Source organism: Cryptomeria japonica, chromosome 8 (assembly GCF_030272615.1).
Source record: "Cryptomeria japonica chromosome 8, Sugi_1.0, whole genome shotgun sequence".
Taxonomy (NCBI): Eukaryota; Viridiplantae; Streptophyta; class Pinopsida; order Cupressales; family Cupressaceae; genus Cryptomeria; species Cryptomeria japonica.
The window spans coordinates 429,171,881-429,187,609 of record NC_081412.1 but is presented as its reverse complement, the minus strand read 5'-3'; positions in this window follow the sequence as shown (position 1 = coordinate 429,187,609).

The following is a 15,729-nucleotide window of genomic DNA, read 5'->3' as shown; positions in this document are numbered from 1 at the left end:
AATGGGAATCAAAACTTCAGAAACTTCCATAGTCCATAAAACATATATTTATAGTAACCAAGTTTGTAACTACCAAAGTTCATATAATCGATTCTTTTAAAGAATCGTATAAAAACATAAAACTTAAAGAGTCTTTTCAAGCATTTAAATAAATTCCATGACATAAATAATGATGAAGTGGCATTATGGTTAAGATAGCGTCTTTTTTTAACCCATGTTGGCATCCCCTTGTGTTCGTTGTATTTATAACCGTGAAGTGCTTTAACAATGGTTGGGATCTCTTACTCACGCGGGATGAAGACATTTCTTGTCCTCAATCCCCATAAGGCTCTACTAGACCTGATTACTTCATTCTTAGTTATGAAAGCCCTCACATAATTTGTGCACTAGCTTAGGGAATCATCAATCCTAGCCAACCTGTGTTGTTTCGCTTCGTTGAAGCTCTTGGAATCAGATAAGGATCAATGCTACTCTCAAATTTGACCTTTAACTCGTCCACCATGACATCTCCAAAATTGTCTTTCTTTTTAATTTGACATCCAATGTCACTAAATTCTTGGATCACTTGCTCTATCATTTTATTTGCATCCTTCAACAACTTTCTCTATTCTCGAACGTTTTGTGGCAAAAAATTGCACTTTCACTTGAGGCTCTCTATGCACACTAAGCATTGGTTGTCTTGAGCATTATATATTATCTTTTCAGCCACTCCAACATTCGTGCCCAAGTTCACAATTTATTGAACTTCTTTGATCGTTTGTGTATGTGTGGCTTCTTGTTGCTTGGTGGACTTGATTTTTTAGTTGATGTCATTCCTTGCCAAGATTAGCTCAAAATATGTTTATGCATGCTAATGATGAAGGGTGACCCTTTGGCTTTGATCTTTTTTATTCACTCTTGAGTGACCCTAGCAAAATAGCTATATATATGGACAATAGTCACCACCCTTTATTTGTATCAGATTTGGTGTCTAAGATAAATTCTAAAGAGCTGGATGATTGTGAAGAGGGGCTCAAGAATTATTTTAAACAATCAGAAAGTACATTAACCAATGCTTTCACTTATTCTTTATCAAATTTATCTTTTTTTCCTTCTTCATAAGTTTATTTGTAGTAACCTAAAAATTATGTAAATGTGCATCTCGATTAGGTGGGCCCATGTCAATTCTAGTCATATCAAATTTAGCTACTATAGCTTGACTTGGGCCTTTCTATGTGGTAGGATGGGTAATATCTATAAACAAATATTCTAAATTCTCATCATCCACTATCCTTATTGTAATCTTATGCTTCTTAACTTTAGGAGAGGAGGTAGATTGCAATAATTGTGTCACAACATCTTCAAAAGATTTTTTAACAAATACAATTTTCTTCTTTTTGAACAATGAATTTTCTAGCCAAGATGGAGAGGACTAGGTTTCTATGGCACTTTGCATGAAATTAAGGATAAACAATAAGGTTCTCTTCGCAGGAGGATTTTTCTCAACATCTTGCAAATTAAAAGAGAAGGGTGTGATAGACTCACCAACTATAGGATCTACGTTCAAATGTTTATTAATTGCTCCATCCATCTGATCATGTTGTCCAACTACTTATTTCCCTTTACTTTTATCTCCTTCATTTTCCTTCCTTTTCTCTTATGCTTCTCTATTCCCTTTTTTTGCTCTAGTGTTTAGCAACAAGTCCTCTCCACATGTTCTATCTAATGGCTTATTTTTCTCAAGTGGCTCTTCATTTCCTCCACTTCCTCTAGGTGTGTTTGTTGGCTTTGCTTGTACTGATGATCCCAAAGAAGAAGCATTTGCAGAACTTTAATTACTTTGGCCCCTACCTTCTATGATTTTTTGGGGGTGATATTGGGGTTTTCTACCTTCTTACAAAGCCAAATTTGAGTTCTTAGTTCAACCACTACAATTCTAGTGTTTAAGTATCTTATCGTAAGTTCTAAATGGGGACCAAAGGTTGCATCTGGATATTGGTGGTATAAATGGGGTCAACCAAGTTAGATTTTCATCAAAAACAACTTCAATATCCCAACCCATCCTATAATCAATTATTTTCTTTAAGTTCAACCTCATCCAATTCTGTTTCTATAGTGCCCAAACTTTTGCGCAAAAGCACAACAATTTTTTTTTTAAAGGCTTAATTACTTTTGTTTATGAAATGTAATGAGGAGGTTGATCACTTATTTTTACAAATCCGATTATGTTTCAATTTGTAATGATCTACAATGAATTGGGTTTCAATGTTTTATTGAATCAAATCTAGAGGGGTAACATGAGAGTAAGTTAAACTAAGCGGGGTAAATTCAACCCCTAAGTCATTACGCTAATTTCCCCTTATTAGGGAATAACTATGTTGGCATTTGCATGAAGATTGCATTAATGAAATGTTATGTTGTCATTGATGTCAATTAACCGGTAATGTTATTATGATAATGTTTTGTAAACGGTAGGAAGCGCTGGTGAAAGGAAACTGTAACCGGTAGGTAAGTTTGTGGAGTGAACAGGTATTGCTAAGTATTGGAGAGTTGAACCAGTAAACCCTACCTGTTGATTTGATAAACCCTAACCAATTAAGTTTGGTGAATTGGTTATATTGATTTATGATCTGATAGTGAGAGGTAATGATTATGACACATATGCATATTGTATGAAGAGAGTTTCAAAGTGTTTTGGCGCGTTGAGGTAACAGTTTTTGTCTTGGGAATGCGCAAGTATATTGCATGTAATGCAAAGCGCATGATGAGTTACTCAGCTCGATGAAGCAGTGATCAAGGAGTGGTCGAGGCTTTCTTGAATGATGTATAGAGATTGTTATGTAATCCAATGGTCATACTTGAACTGACTTGTTTGTAATCTCTATGTGAATTAGGTTTTTGTTGTGTTACCAACCTAGTTGATTTGTTTATAAGGTCGATGAGATGTTTAGTTTCAAAGTTGGCAAATTTTGAGTTGAGTGTGTGGTTGCCGAACCAGATAATGTATTTGTAGTTTGAGTAAAGACAAATAGGAGCATGAAAAGGATCTGAACAAGCAAGTGTAGTGCTATTCAAATAGATTAGCAAACTCCTATTGTTTTCTAACAATTACAACAGATTAAAATCCCCTAACTGGGTAAGCTCTAACAAGCTTGGTGTTATTCAAATCCTCTAATAAGGTGATCCATTAGCTTGGATTCTAAATCCTTTACAAAGGTTACTCCTCACAGGGTATTGCTTCTAACAAGGCATTATAGTCAATCCCTTAACTGGGTGGTCCCTAATAGGATCTATTCTAAACAAGACTTTTTGTAAACCTTTAACAGGCTTGGCTCCTAATAGGGCAAACTTCAAAAGAGTTAAGATAGTTATCTTGTGAGGCTCATCTCACCGTGGTTTTTCCCATTTGGGTTTCCACGTCAAAAATATTGTGTCGAGTGGTGAATGTTTCTGTAGTTATGTTTTATATGGTTGATTTGCTTAACTACTTAATCCACTTTGATAAGTCATGATAACCGATAGCAATATGAAATGAAGTTTTACTTATGTCAATAAAAATATTTGGATGTTTGTGAGTTTCAAGTTGTTTACTATTAATTTGTTGTAACAGTCAACCGGTTTAAACTTGACAGTTTTATCTTGATAGTGATATTGCATTGATAGTTCTAAGTTTACTTTGAGAGATTGATTTTGAGATTGGTAAAGTTTATCAGTTTTTCTATCTACTGATTCATCCCCCCTCTCAGTAGTTGACCGAATCCTTGTTCTTTCATCATACCATCAATTGGTATCAGAGCGTCTCAGGTGCTCTAAGGTCTAAGCCTAACAACTTGAGGTAAAGATCATGTAGAACATGACGAAGAAGGAAGGTCTGAAGTTTAATAAAGAGAACTATAGGATATGGAGTGATAGAATGAAAATTTATATCAAAAGTCTTGGAAATCAATACTGGGAACATGTTGGTACTCAATATGTTGCACCTAGTGGGATTATGACTGATGATCAGAAGAAAGAGCAACAAGAAAAAAATCAAGCATTGGAGGCTATTATCAGTTCTTTGACTGATGTAGAGTATGTAGATGTCCATGGTTTGGAGACTGCATAGAGGTATGGAAGAAACTTGAAGAGATTTATAGAGGTGATGAACATGTGAAGATTTCCAAGGAAGAGAGTCTAAGAAGAAAGTTTGATGACATGCGGATGATTGAAGGTGAGAATATCCAACAATATGGTCAGAGGATAAAAGAGATAGTCGGTGAGATCAAGAGTGCAGATGGTAAAGTGGAAGATGCCACAATGGTTAGTAAGGTATTGAGAACCCTGCTACCGGTCTACGCTATTTGAGTTGCATCCATTCAGGAGTTGAAATCTATTGACAAAACTAAGGTAACCCTTGACTCCATCATTGGTAAGCTTACTGCTTTTGAATTAAATGATTATGATGGTAGTATTCAGAAATATGAATCAACATTTAGAGCTTATGTTTCTAACCCATCTATGAGGAAAAGTAGAGATGTCAGTCACAGTTATGAATCTAGATCCAACAGAGAAGCTGATGATGAAGACAGTTTGGTTGAGCTTGAAGCATTGTTGGCCAAGCAGATGCCCAGAGGTATCAGTAAAAATAGAGGTAAATTACCTTTGAAATGTTTTGCATGCAAGAAGTTTGGACACATAGCTGCTAACTGCCCTAATGGTGATAATGAGCACAAGCGAGAGAAATTCAAGAAGTACAAGGGAAAATGCAAAAGAGATTGTCTTATTGCAGTTGATGGTGGTATCACTGATGAGGAATCTGATGGTGATGCTAATGAAGACATTGTGTTTGTAGCCATTAAAGAAGAAACATCTGATTATAAGGCTTTAGTTTCATTAATGGATAATTTTGATGATTGGATCATTGATAGCACGGTTGTTCACATCACATGACCGGTGACCGGAGGAAATTTCTTTCTTTGATGGAATTTGATGGAGAAGTTGTAAGATTTGGTAATGACTCACCCTGCATGGTTAAAGTTAAGGAAACTATTTCTCTTAATTGAAAGAGTAGTGCAAATGATGTCTACTGGGTTGAAGGTCTAAAGAACAATCTTTTGAGTGTTGCTCAACTCAATGACAGAGGATATCCATTGGAGTTTAAGAATGGTATGTGCAAAATCTATGGGAGCAAAGGTGAACTGATTGCAACTGGCAAACAGACTAAAGATAATCTATTTCAACTGAATCCTAAAGTCAGCAACTGTTTAATTGCTAAAGTAGATGATAGTTGGCTTTGGCATAGGAGATTTTGTCATATAAATTTTGATAACATTGTTAAAGTGAGTAAGTCAAAGACAGTGAGAGGTTTGCCTCAGAAACCAGTTAATTCTCTTTGTAAGGAATGTCAATTGGGAAGGATGACATCCTCAACTTTCAAGAGCAAATCTTTTTCAGCAGAACATCTATTAGATTTGGTTCATACAGACCTCTGTGGACCAATAAGAACTAAAAGTATTCAAGGTGACAGATATTTCATGATCTTCACTGATGATAGCTCAAGAATGATGTGGGTCACATTCTTGAAAGATAAAACAAAAGCATTTAGTAAATTCAAGGCATTCAGGGCCTTAGCTAAAAAGGAGAGTGATAAGAAGATAAAGTGTCTAAGGACTGATCAAGGTGGAGAATTCACTTCTGAATAATTCACTAGATATTGTGAAGAGAATGATATCAAACGATAACTTTCTGCACTAAGGGCACCACAACAAAATTGTATTGTAGAGAAAAACAACCGGTCAATTGTTGAAGTTGCTAGGACGATGCTAATACAAGGAGGTGTAGCGAAGACTTTCTGGAGAGAAGTTGTCAGCACAACTGTCTACACAATGAACATGATTTTGGTAAAAAGAGGTAAGGACAAGACTCCTTATGAATACTGGTATGGTAGATCACCTAATGCTAGTTATTTAAAGATATTTGGCAGCAAATGTTTTATTAAGAGAGGTGACTATGTTAGAAAGTTTGAGGCTAAAAGTGATGAAGGTATATTTCTTGGCTATTCCACCAAGAGTAAGACCTACAAATGTTATGACAACCGGACATAGAGAATCATTGAGAGTGCTGATGTTCGAGTGAATGAGTATCCTGAAGTCTCAGGGGAAACCAGTATGGAGAAGAAGGATGAAGATTCTTGTATTTTATTTTTGGAATGAGAACCTGTGAAACCTGAAACTGGTAAACAGAATGTTATTGTACCAGTTCAACCGGAACAGGTAGATTCAGAAGAAGATGATGTTAATAATGAAGAAGAGTCTGAAGATAATGATCATGTTATTCCGAGGTATGTGAGACTCAATCACAATCTTGAACAGAATATTGGAGATAAGGATGGTGGAGTATTAACCAGAAGAAGAATCAGGGAGAAGTCTTGCATTATCTCCACTATTGAGCCTAGAACTGCTAAGGAAGAATTTGGAGATGATCAATGGGTTAAAGTTATGGAGGAAGAGCTTGAAAAAATTGAGAAGAATAACACATGGACCCTAGTACCCCGACCGGTAAATAAAAATGTGATAGGTACTAAGAAGGCTTTTCAGGAACAGGCTGAATGAAGATGGTGTTGTAGTTTGTAACAAAGCTAGATTGGTTTGCAAAGGTTATGCACAAGAAGAAGGAGAATATTATGGTGAGACTTTTGCACCAGTGACTAGACTGGAAGGTGTCAGATCTTTACTTGCATTTGCAGTACACAAGGGATTCAAAGTATACCAGATGGACGTCAAGTCAACATTTTTGAATGGAATACTGGAAGAAGAAGTATACATTGAGCAACCAAATGGTTATGCTCTAACTGATGAGAAATACATGGTATGTAAGTTGCATAAGGCATTATATGGATTAAAGAAAGCACCAAGAGCATGATATGAAAGACTTCATTCACCCCTGATGAAGATAGGTTTTCAGAGAACCTGTGAAGATAGCAACATATATCTCAAATCTGAAGGAGATAAGATACTGATTAGTGAAGTGTTTGTAGATGATATCATATTTGGAGGGAATGATGACATGAGCAATGAATTTGCAAATGAAATGAAAAGTGAGTTTGAAATGTCTCTACTTGGAGAGATAAAAAATTTCATAGGTTTGCAAATACAACAAATGAAGAGTGGTATTTTCATTACACAGTCTAAGTATGTGAAGGAGGTATTAAATACATTTGGTATGAGTGACTGTAAACCAGTTGGGACACCAATGGTTACAGGTTGTAAGTTTTCTAAGGAAGATGAGGCCACATCTGTTGATGAGAAGGAGTACAGGTCAATGATTGGAAAATTGCACTATGATGTTCACAGCAGATCGGATATAGCTCATGCAGTTGGTATAGTTACTAGATTTCATAAGAATCCAAAGGAAACACATTTGATAGTAACCAAGAGGATATTTAGATATTTGAAAGGTACCGTTGATTATGGATTATGGTATCTATATGAAGTAAACTTTGACTTGAAGGTGTACACAGATGCAAACTGGGCAGATAATATTGATAATAGGAAATTCATAATCGGTGGAGCATTATTTTGGGAAGAAGACTTGTATCATGGAGTAACAAGAGGCATAGTTGTATTTCACAGTCTACTGTTGAAGCTAAGTATGTTGCAACTTATATGAATTGTACCCAGGCTATCTAGATGAGGCACATTTTAGAAGGTTTCAAGATGAAGTTTTCAGAACTTGTAAAGATCTTATGTGACAATACCAGTGCCATAAATATTTCAAAGAACCCTTCCTTGCGCGCATGAACCAAGCATATTGAATTGAATTATCACTTTTTGAGGGAAAAAGTGCAGAGTAAAGATGTGATCTTGGAGCATGTTTCTACCAAGGAGCAGCTTGCAGATATCTTTACTAAACCTCTGCCTAAGACTACTTTTGAGTATTTTAGAAGTTAGCTAGGGGTTGTACCCCTTCATGAGGTCAATTGATCATGATGTAGATTACATCAGTCCCAGAGCTACTTGCAGAATATTACAACAAGATTGATGTAGAAGTGGAGTTATTCCACAAGGGGAGCATCAAGTTGCAGGTTGTTGATGCTGAACAATGAAGTTTTACATTGCAGGTTTTACTTTCAATTTGTCATTGTTGTCAAAAGGGGAGAAGAACTATGTGATTATGGGAGAAGAACCAGTGACAAGCTGAAGACAAGGAGAGTGCATGGTAACATGTAAACCAGGATTCCTATTCACAATCACAACAATCAATGGCATTGATATTTGTATTGCCATCAATGCCAAAGGGGGAGATTGTTGGCATCTACAGGAAGATTGCATTAATGATATTTTATGTTTTCATTGATGTCAATTAACCGGTAATGTTATTATGATAATGTTGTTTTGTAACCGGTAGGAAGAGTTGGTGAAAGGAAATTGCAACCGGTAGGTAAGTTTGTGGAGTGAACCGGTATTGCTAAGTATTGGAGAGTTGAACCGATATTGCTAAGTATTGGAGAGTTGAACCGGTAAACCCTACCCATTGATTTGATAAACCCTAACCGATTAAGTTTGGTGAATTGGTTATATTGGTTTATGATCTAATGGTGAGCAGTAATGATTATGACACGTATGCATATTGTATGAAAAGAGTTTCAAACTATTTTTGGTGCATTGAGGTAACAGTTTTTGTCTTGGGAATGAGCAAGTATAGTGCATGTAATGCAAAGCGTGTGATGAGTTACTGAGCTTGATGAAGCGGTGATCAAGGAGCAGTCGAGGCTTTCTTGAATGATGTATAGATATTTTTATGTAACCCAATGGTCATACTTGAACCAACTTGTTTGTAATCTATGTGAATTAGGTTTTTGTTGTGTTACTAACCTAGTTGATTTGTTTATAAAGTCAATGAGTTGTTTAGTTTCAGAGTTGGCAAAGTTTTAGTTGAGTGTGTGGTTGCCGAATCGGATGATGTATCTGTAGTTTGAGTAAAGGCAGATAAGAGAATGAAAAGTATCTGAACAAGCAAGTGTAGTGCTATTCAAATAGATCAACAAACTCCTGTTGTTTTCTAACAATTATAGCAGATTAAAATCCCCTAATCAGGTAAGCTCTAACAAGCTTGGTTTTATTCAAATCCTCTAACAAGGTGATCCATTAGCTTGGATTCTAAATCCTTTACAAAGGTTACTCCTCACAGGGTATTGCTTCTAACAAGGCATTATAGTCAATCCCTTAACCTGGTGGTCTCTAACAGGATTTGTTCTTAACAGGATTTTTTGTAAAGCTTTAAGAGGATTGGCTCCTAACAAGGCGAACTTTAGAAGAGTTCAGATAGTTATCTTGTGAGTCTCATCTCACCGTGGTTTTTCCCATTTGGGTTTCCACATCAAAAATATTGTGTCAAGTGGTGAATGTTTTTGTGGTTATGTTTTCTATGGTTGATTTGCTTAACTACTTAATCCACTTTAATAAGTCATGATAACCGACAACAATATGAAATGAAGTTTTACTTGTGTCAGTAAAAGTATTTGGATGTTTGTGAGTTTCAAGTTGTTTACTATTAATTTGTTGTAACAGTCAACTGGTTTAAACTTGACAATTTTATCTGGACAATGATATTGCATTAATAGTTCTAAGTTTACTTTGAGAGATCGATTTTGAGATTGGTGAAGTTTATCAGTTTTTCTATCTACTGATTCACCCCCCCCACCTCTCAGTAGTTGACTGGATCCTTGTTCTTTCATCATACCATCATGCTCCTTAGAATTTAATTAAAGAGATTATCCCTAGAGTAGACTTTAATATTTTTATTTGATTAATTAATTCACTTAATCAGTAGGGCTAGGTACTTGAAATTACGCTCCACACCTAAATATAAATTCACAATGGTTTTATCCTCACCTATATGAAATTTTCATATAAATACTCAATTTCTCTTAGGAATAATTGAAATATATCTAACATTGTTACGCTAACATTAAGGTTATTAATCATCTAATTATTAAAACAATTCTATAACCTACTATATTAATATTAAAACAAATTCATTATATTAAAATTATTTAAATGAACAATTGTATTTATTGACCAAAAAGTGATTATAATATTATATCATTAATATTGTTCCCCTTTTGAACTAATATTAACCTTACGATTTAAAATGCCCATTTATTCCTTTAAATTACATTACCTTATAACTATATTTACATTAGTATTTAAATTTAAATTCCCTCTATTTAAATTTGGGGCCTTTCCCCCTTCTTTATTTTAAAATTTACCCTCTTTCTTTTTAAAAAGTTAACCTAATCTATATTATTTTTAAATCCCCCTTTTCAGGGTTTTCTTATCTTCACATGAGTTATTCTTACCTCCTCCTCTACTTATCTTTTTACCCTTCTCTACCCTAATTCAAATTAGGGTTTCACTCATGAATTATTTTTTTCATGGAGATTTTTTTTTTTGCAAGTCTGAGGTCATAGGGGCGGCGGATTCCCATGCCTACCTCGTGACCGAAACCATGGCAGTCGTCTTTTTTTGTTTGTAGGGCTTTTTATTCTCATGGCGGTCGTCTTTTTTGTTTGGCGACACTGCGAAGGAGAGGCGAGGCAGAGGGAAGGGGAGGTGTTATGTCATGGCGGCCACTGCCAACAGCATGGGGATTTACCCCTGGGAGTGTGGGGATGCCCCCCCACAGTCGTAGAGCTTCAGCCCTGTGAGTGTGGGTGGCCTCAGTCCCCACAACCATCGACCTCGCCAAACATGCGATGAAACATTTTTTGATCAATTTTTTTTTTATAGAAAATATAAACTATACAATGTGTATTTTATATATACAATTCTATTAAATACAACCCTCCTTTATCACCTTTTGATTTAAATACAATTCTATTATATTTTTGGATAAGCTATTTAAATGATTGAATGAATATTATAAAAGGATAAAATAATAATACAAAAACACACACACATGGAAAATATACATTATTTTTATTTATTTATTTTCCACATCCAATTATGGCACATGTTGTAGGAAGAATAAGAAGCTTCTAGAGGATTCTCCACCACCTTGCATGTAACTCCCCCACTAAGTCTAATCAATTTGCATGAAGTCCAAAATTGGGAAAGAATCTCCTTTTTAATTAAATTTTCTAGATAGTGGAATAGAGGGAATTTTCTTATAAAATTATATGCAAGTTTCAAGAAGGGAGTTGATTATGTTTTGAAGGAAATTTCCCAAGTTTTAAAAGTAGATCTTTTCTTTGGTATTCTCATTTTTCATTGCAGGAATTTTAAGTTGTTGTTGAAATATTTCTCTCAAGTTGCAAGGAAGGATCAAAGGATAACCTCAACATCAAGCTCGATAAACCAGGTTCTCTCCCTATTATTTCACATTCACTTATGAGGAATTCGTATTATCAAAAAAAACAGTTATAGATCTTCCTTTATATAAAGAAATTCTTTTATTAGATTTTAAATCTTTTATTTGGGGATGAATAATAATGATGATGCTTTCCTATAGTGCATGTAAAAGATAGTTATTTATTTATTTTATTTCCCTCAAGAAAATATGCACATGATCTTGCTTTTGTTCTTTTCCAAAGATTTTAGCAAAAGAAAATCATATTCCTTTATTTGTTTAAAATCTCTTTTCTTGAAATTAAAATTCTTTCCTGTGTGATTTGAATCTTTATTCCTCCCTCTAATTCATTTCTCTGGTTCTTCGAATGGAAATCTGAATCTGATTCTTTAGTCTCTCTGTGATTTTTAGTTAAATAAATCTCTTTGTGAAATGAGTTGAATAAAATTTCTCTGTGAATATTAGTTGAATCTCTATGAATATTAGTTAAATGAGTTGAATAAAATTTCTCTGTGAATATTAGTTGAATCTCTGTGAATATCAGTCGAACAAACTCTCTCCCTGTGAAATCTGAAAATAAATAATCTTCTTGTAAATAACTCTCTATCCCCCTCTCTAGACATTGGTTGAGAAATAGAATATAATCCCTCTGTGTTAGCTTGTATTTCTCAGTTTAAACACCTACCTACTTCTTGGTAATCTGTGCATCACTGGAGCAAATTACTTCTCTGGTTATTTTTATTTTTTTGTTATATTTCGTCCCTGGGTTTAATATGATATTCTCTCTTACATTAATATTTTCTTATGTATACATACCTGTTTATGTATTCTCTTTTTATACAAATTAATATTTTGGAATGAACTATATATATATATATATATATATATATATATAAGGTATTAATAATTTCTGTGAAGTGATTAACAATTATTCTTGCACAACATAGTACTCGTGCGTACCGGCTCGCAGGTGGAAGAATGGAGTTAATACTCCGCATGGGAGTGGTACCGTAACGGTACCCCCCACTAGCCTGCGGTCATTGCTGCGGCAGTGGCCGCAGGGTAGTGGAGGGGACCCATGGGGTCCCACTCCCATTGACCTTTGTCAATACCAATCAAACCTAATTCAAAGGCAATGTTAATTCTTTTTTTCGATATATGTTTAAAAATGTTAGTTTATTTAAATTGACTTAATCTCAAAGAATTGTTGTTGATTGACAATTTGGTCAAGGGTGACGCTCATGATAGTTGTTAGGATGTATTTGTTAGGCCACAAACAATAGGCCATCTTGAGCCTTTGTTTAAGTGCTACCATCGTGGGTAGTAACCGCAGAGAAACTGCCTAAGACATTGACCTTAGAAAGGGTTGCATACCCACTAATCAGTTTACATGAAACCATAGAGTAGAAAATAGAACTACATACTTTACGCCTTGATCCCGTGCCAAAGCAGGTATGTAGGCACTCTTGGGACGGAGTTGTCCCTCGTACTCAGGCATTCGTGGGTGGGGTCTAGGCTTGATAAAGAAAGGTTGAGTAAGAATCCTATTTTGAAAGATAAGATAATTAATTTGGAAAAAGTAATTCAATGCATACTCAGAAGGAATCCCATATGGATTCGCTTGACTTCCCGAGGCAGGATTCAAGCTTGTATTGTGTTATTAATTACTCCTAAGGACAGCGACCTTGGTGCACTTCTATTGGAAGAGTGTAGTACTTAGTGAGTGGCTCAGGACTCGAATGGTCCCGATGAGTCTGTCTCTGGCCAGAGCACCTCCTATCCCAATTGGATAGATGCCTACCCCGTATGGGTAGATGCCTATCCCGTATTGGATATATGAAATCTTATGTCCCGTATGGTTAGATGCTCATCCCAGATGGATGAATGCCTAATCCAAATGGATGGATGCCCAGAGTATGCGATTGAATCAAACACAATGATTAAATTAAACAACAAAAAAAAAGAATGGTCAATTTTGTTGAGTTAATTATGGTGGGTTATTACATTAGGACACAATGAGACATAAATCATGAAGGTAATAATATTATTTTTATTTCATATGTATTTCATGTAGTTTCATTGGTTGAGTTTGGATTTTTTGTAGCATTCCTATTGGTATTTTGTGAAACTAACTTGTTGTAGGTAACATTCTGAGGATGAAATTCAAGTCGGCATAGGTCTAACTACCACGTTGATGCTCATAATCAAAGGAGGAATTACAATAATAGGCAAAACCAACAGTATAATTAGAACACTACTAGCAATTCTAAAGAAATTGTTCTTGCTCAGAGCAATATGGCACAAGGGTGGTGTTTTCCGTGCCAACAACCTCATAATCAAGCATCATGCCAAAATGCAATGAATGCTCAATCACAAGCTTTGATGGTTTAGAATAACATGTCTTATCAGGATGTAGGTACAAATGATGAAGCAGAAGGTCCTGAGGTGGCTATGATGAATTGGCAAGGTGGGGAATTTTGTGGGGTTAACCATCCACAAACACAAAATATACCTTTTTCACCTGTCGCATATAATACAAGGTCAAAGAAACGTGCTATTGACATTGGACAACAAGCTGTAAATCATCAAAAACAAGCTACAAATAATGGACATCAACAAAATAAGTCCGGACATCAGCCAAATAAAGGAAAACAACAAGTATCTACAAGTCAACAAACTGTTAGTACACCTCCACCTGTCCAAAATGTTTAGATTTTACCAAGAGGACAACCTGCAACACCTAAAGAAGAATAAAAAGTTCAATCTCATTCAAAACCAGCTCAACTAGAGCTAGTTGTTCCAAAAGTACAACATAAGGTTAGTGGTGTTCCATTTAATATTGTTGAATCTATGGAAAAAACCATTGGTTCCATGACAATGATAGATGCATTGCAAGTTCCTGGACAAAAGGAATTGCTGAGAGACAAATTGGATAATCTTTCCTTGAAAATGAGCCTCAGGAAGATCAGCCCAGAGTTGAATTAGCTAATGACATCCCAGTTAAGAATAATCAGCCAATCCAAACACCAAAGCCTCCTCCATTTTTTGTAACATTGATAATTGGCAACCATCTAGTCCACAATTGCTTGATAGACTCAGGAGCCAGTAATTCAATTATGCCCAAAGACCTTGTAGATAAAATTGGTCTAATTTATGAGCCTGTTCTAAAGGAGTTGTACAATTAGATGGAATAGCAGTTAAGGCAGTTGGATTGGTCAAAGATCTTGGTTTGACCTTGCATGTTTGTCCTAATTTTGTAATACCTCAGGATATGTACATAGTTGACTTACCTCCACACTTTGCTAATTGCCTATCTAGAGATTTCACAACAAAACTAGGAGGATACCTTTCTGCTGATTGGTCACACTTATTTTTTAGAACCCGGTATGGTACTAAGGTTACCATTAAGTCAAAACCTCAAGCCACTTGTCATTTAGGACCATATACCCCAAGTCCTATAAATGCAGATCTTGTCATCAGAGACCATGAGGAGTTACCACCTATCCAAGATCCAGATACACCTATTCAATGCATACCTGATGTGAATTTCGATGAGTGGGCAGCCCAGAATACTGTAGAAGATCCTTTCATCAGCATGGATAAAATAAGTCTTGGTGTTTATATGATTCATGAGGAGGATGTTGTTATTTCAAAGTTTGAAAAGGAGAATTTTCCGCTCGACCAGTAGTCTGAACAATAAAAAAATCAAGTTTGGCAGCTCTATTTTGATGGTTCAAGAAGTAAAAATGATTCTAGAGGTGGTGTTATGTTGGTTTCACCTGAAGGTATGAAATACTACACTGCTTTCATATTTTCTTTTAGTTGTACAAATAATACAGCGGAGTATGAATCATTAGCACATGGCCTAGAATGGGCTAGGCAGGAAAAAGTTAAATGTTTACAAGTTTTTGGTGATAGTGAACTAGTTGTGAACCAAGTAAGGAATATCCATGTCACCAAAAATGATGTTTTGAAGATGTACAAGCATAGAATTTGGGATTTAATTGAAGATTTTGATGCATTTAATCTGCTATCCATACCTATAAGTCAAAATAAAGAAGCGGGTAGGCTTGCTGCCTTAGGAGCTCAGTTTAATATTTCAAAAGAACTAGAAAATATTGATAGACAATAGTATGTTAAAGTTGTCATAAGACCCTCAGTTCCAGATAACACTATTAATTGGCAAGTATTTGACTCAGATGAGTAGATTACTAATTTCCTAATTGAAGAAATTGAGGTTTCTGCCGAAAATCAGCATAAGTTCAATGAACAATATGAAAATCAGTTTCTCCAATTGAAAACTAACAAGCTGCCCAAGGGTTTGGTAACCCTTGAATATATTTTTAATATAGATGATTAGGTCAAAAAGGATAAAGGCAACATGTTTGTGAAGCAAGAATATTATGAACCTGCTGAAATATT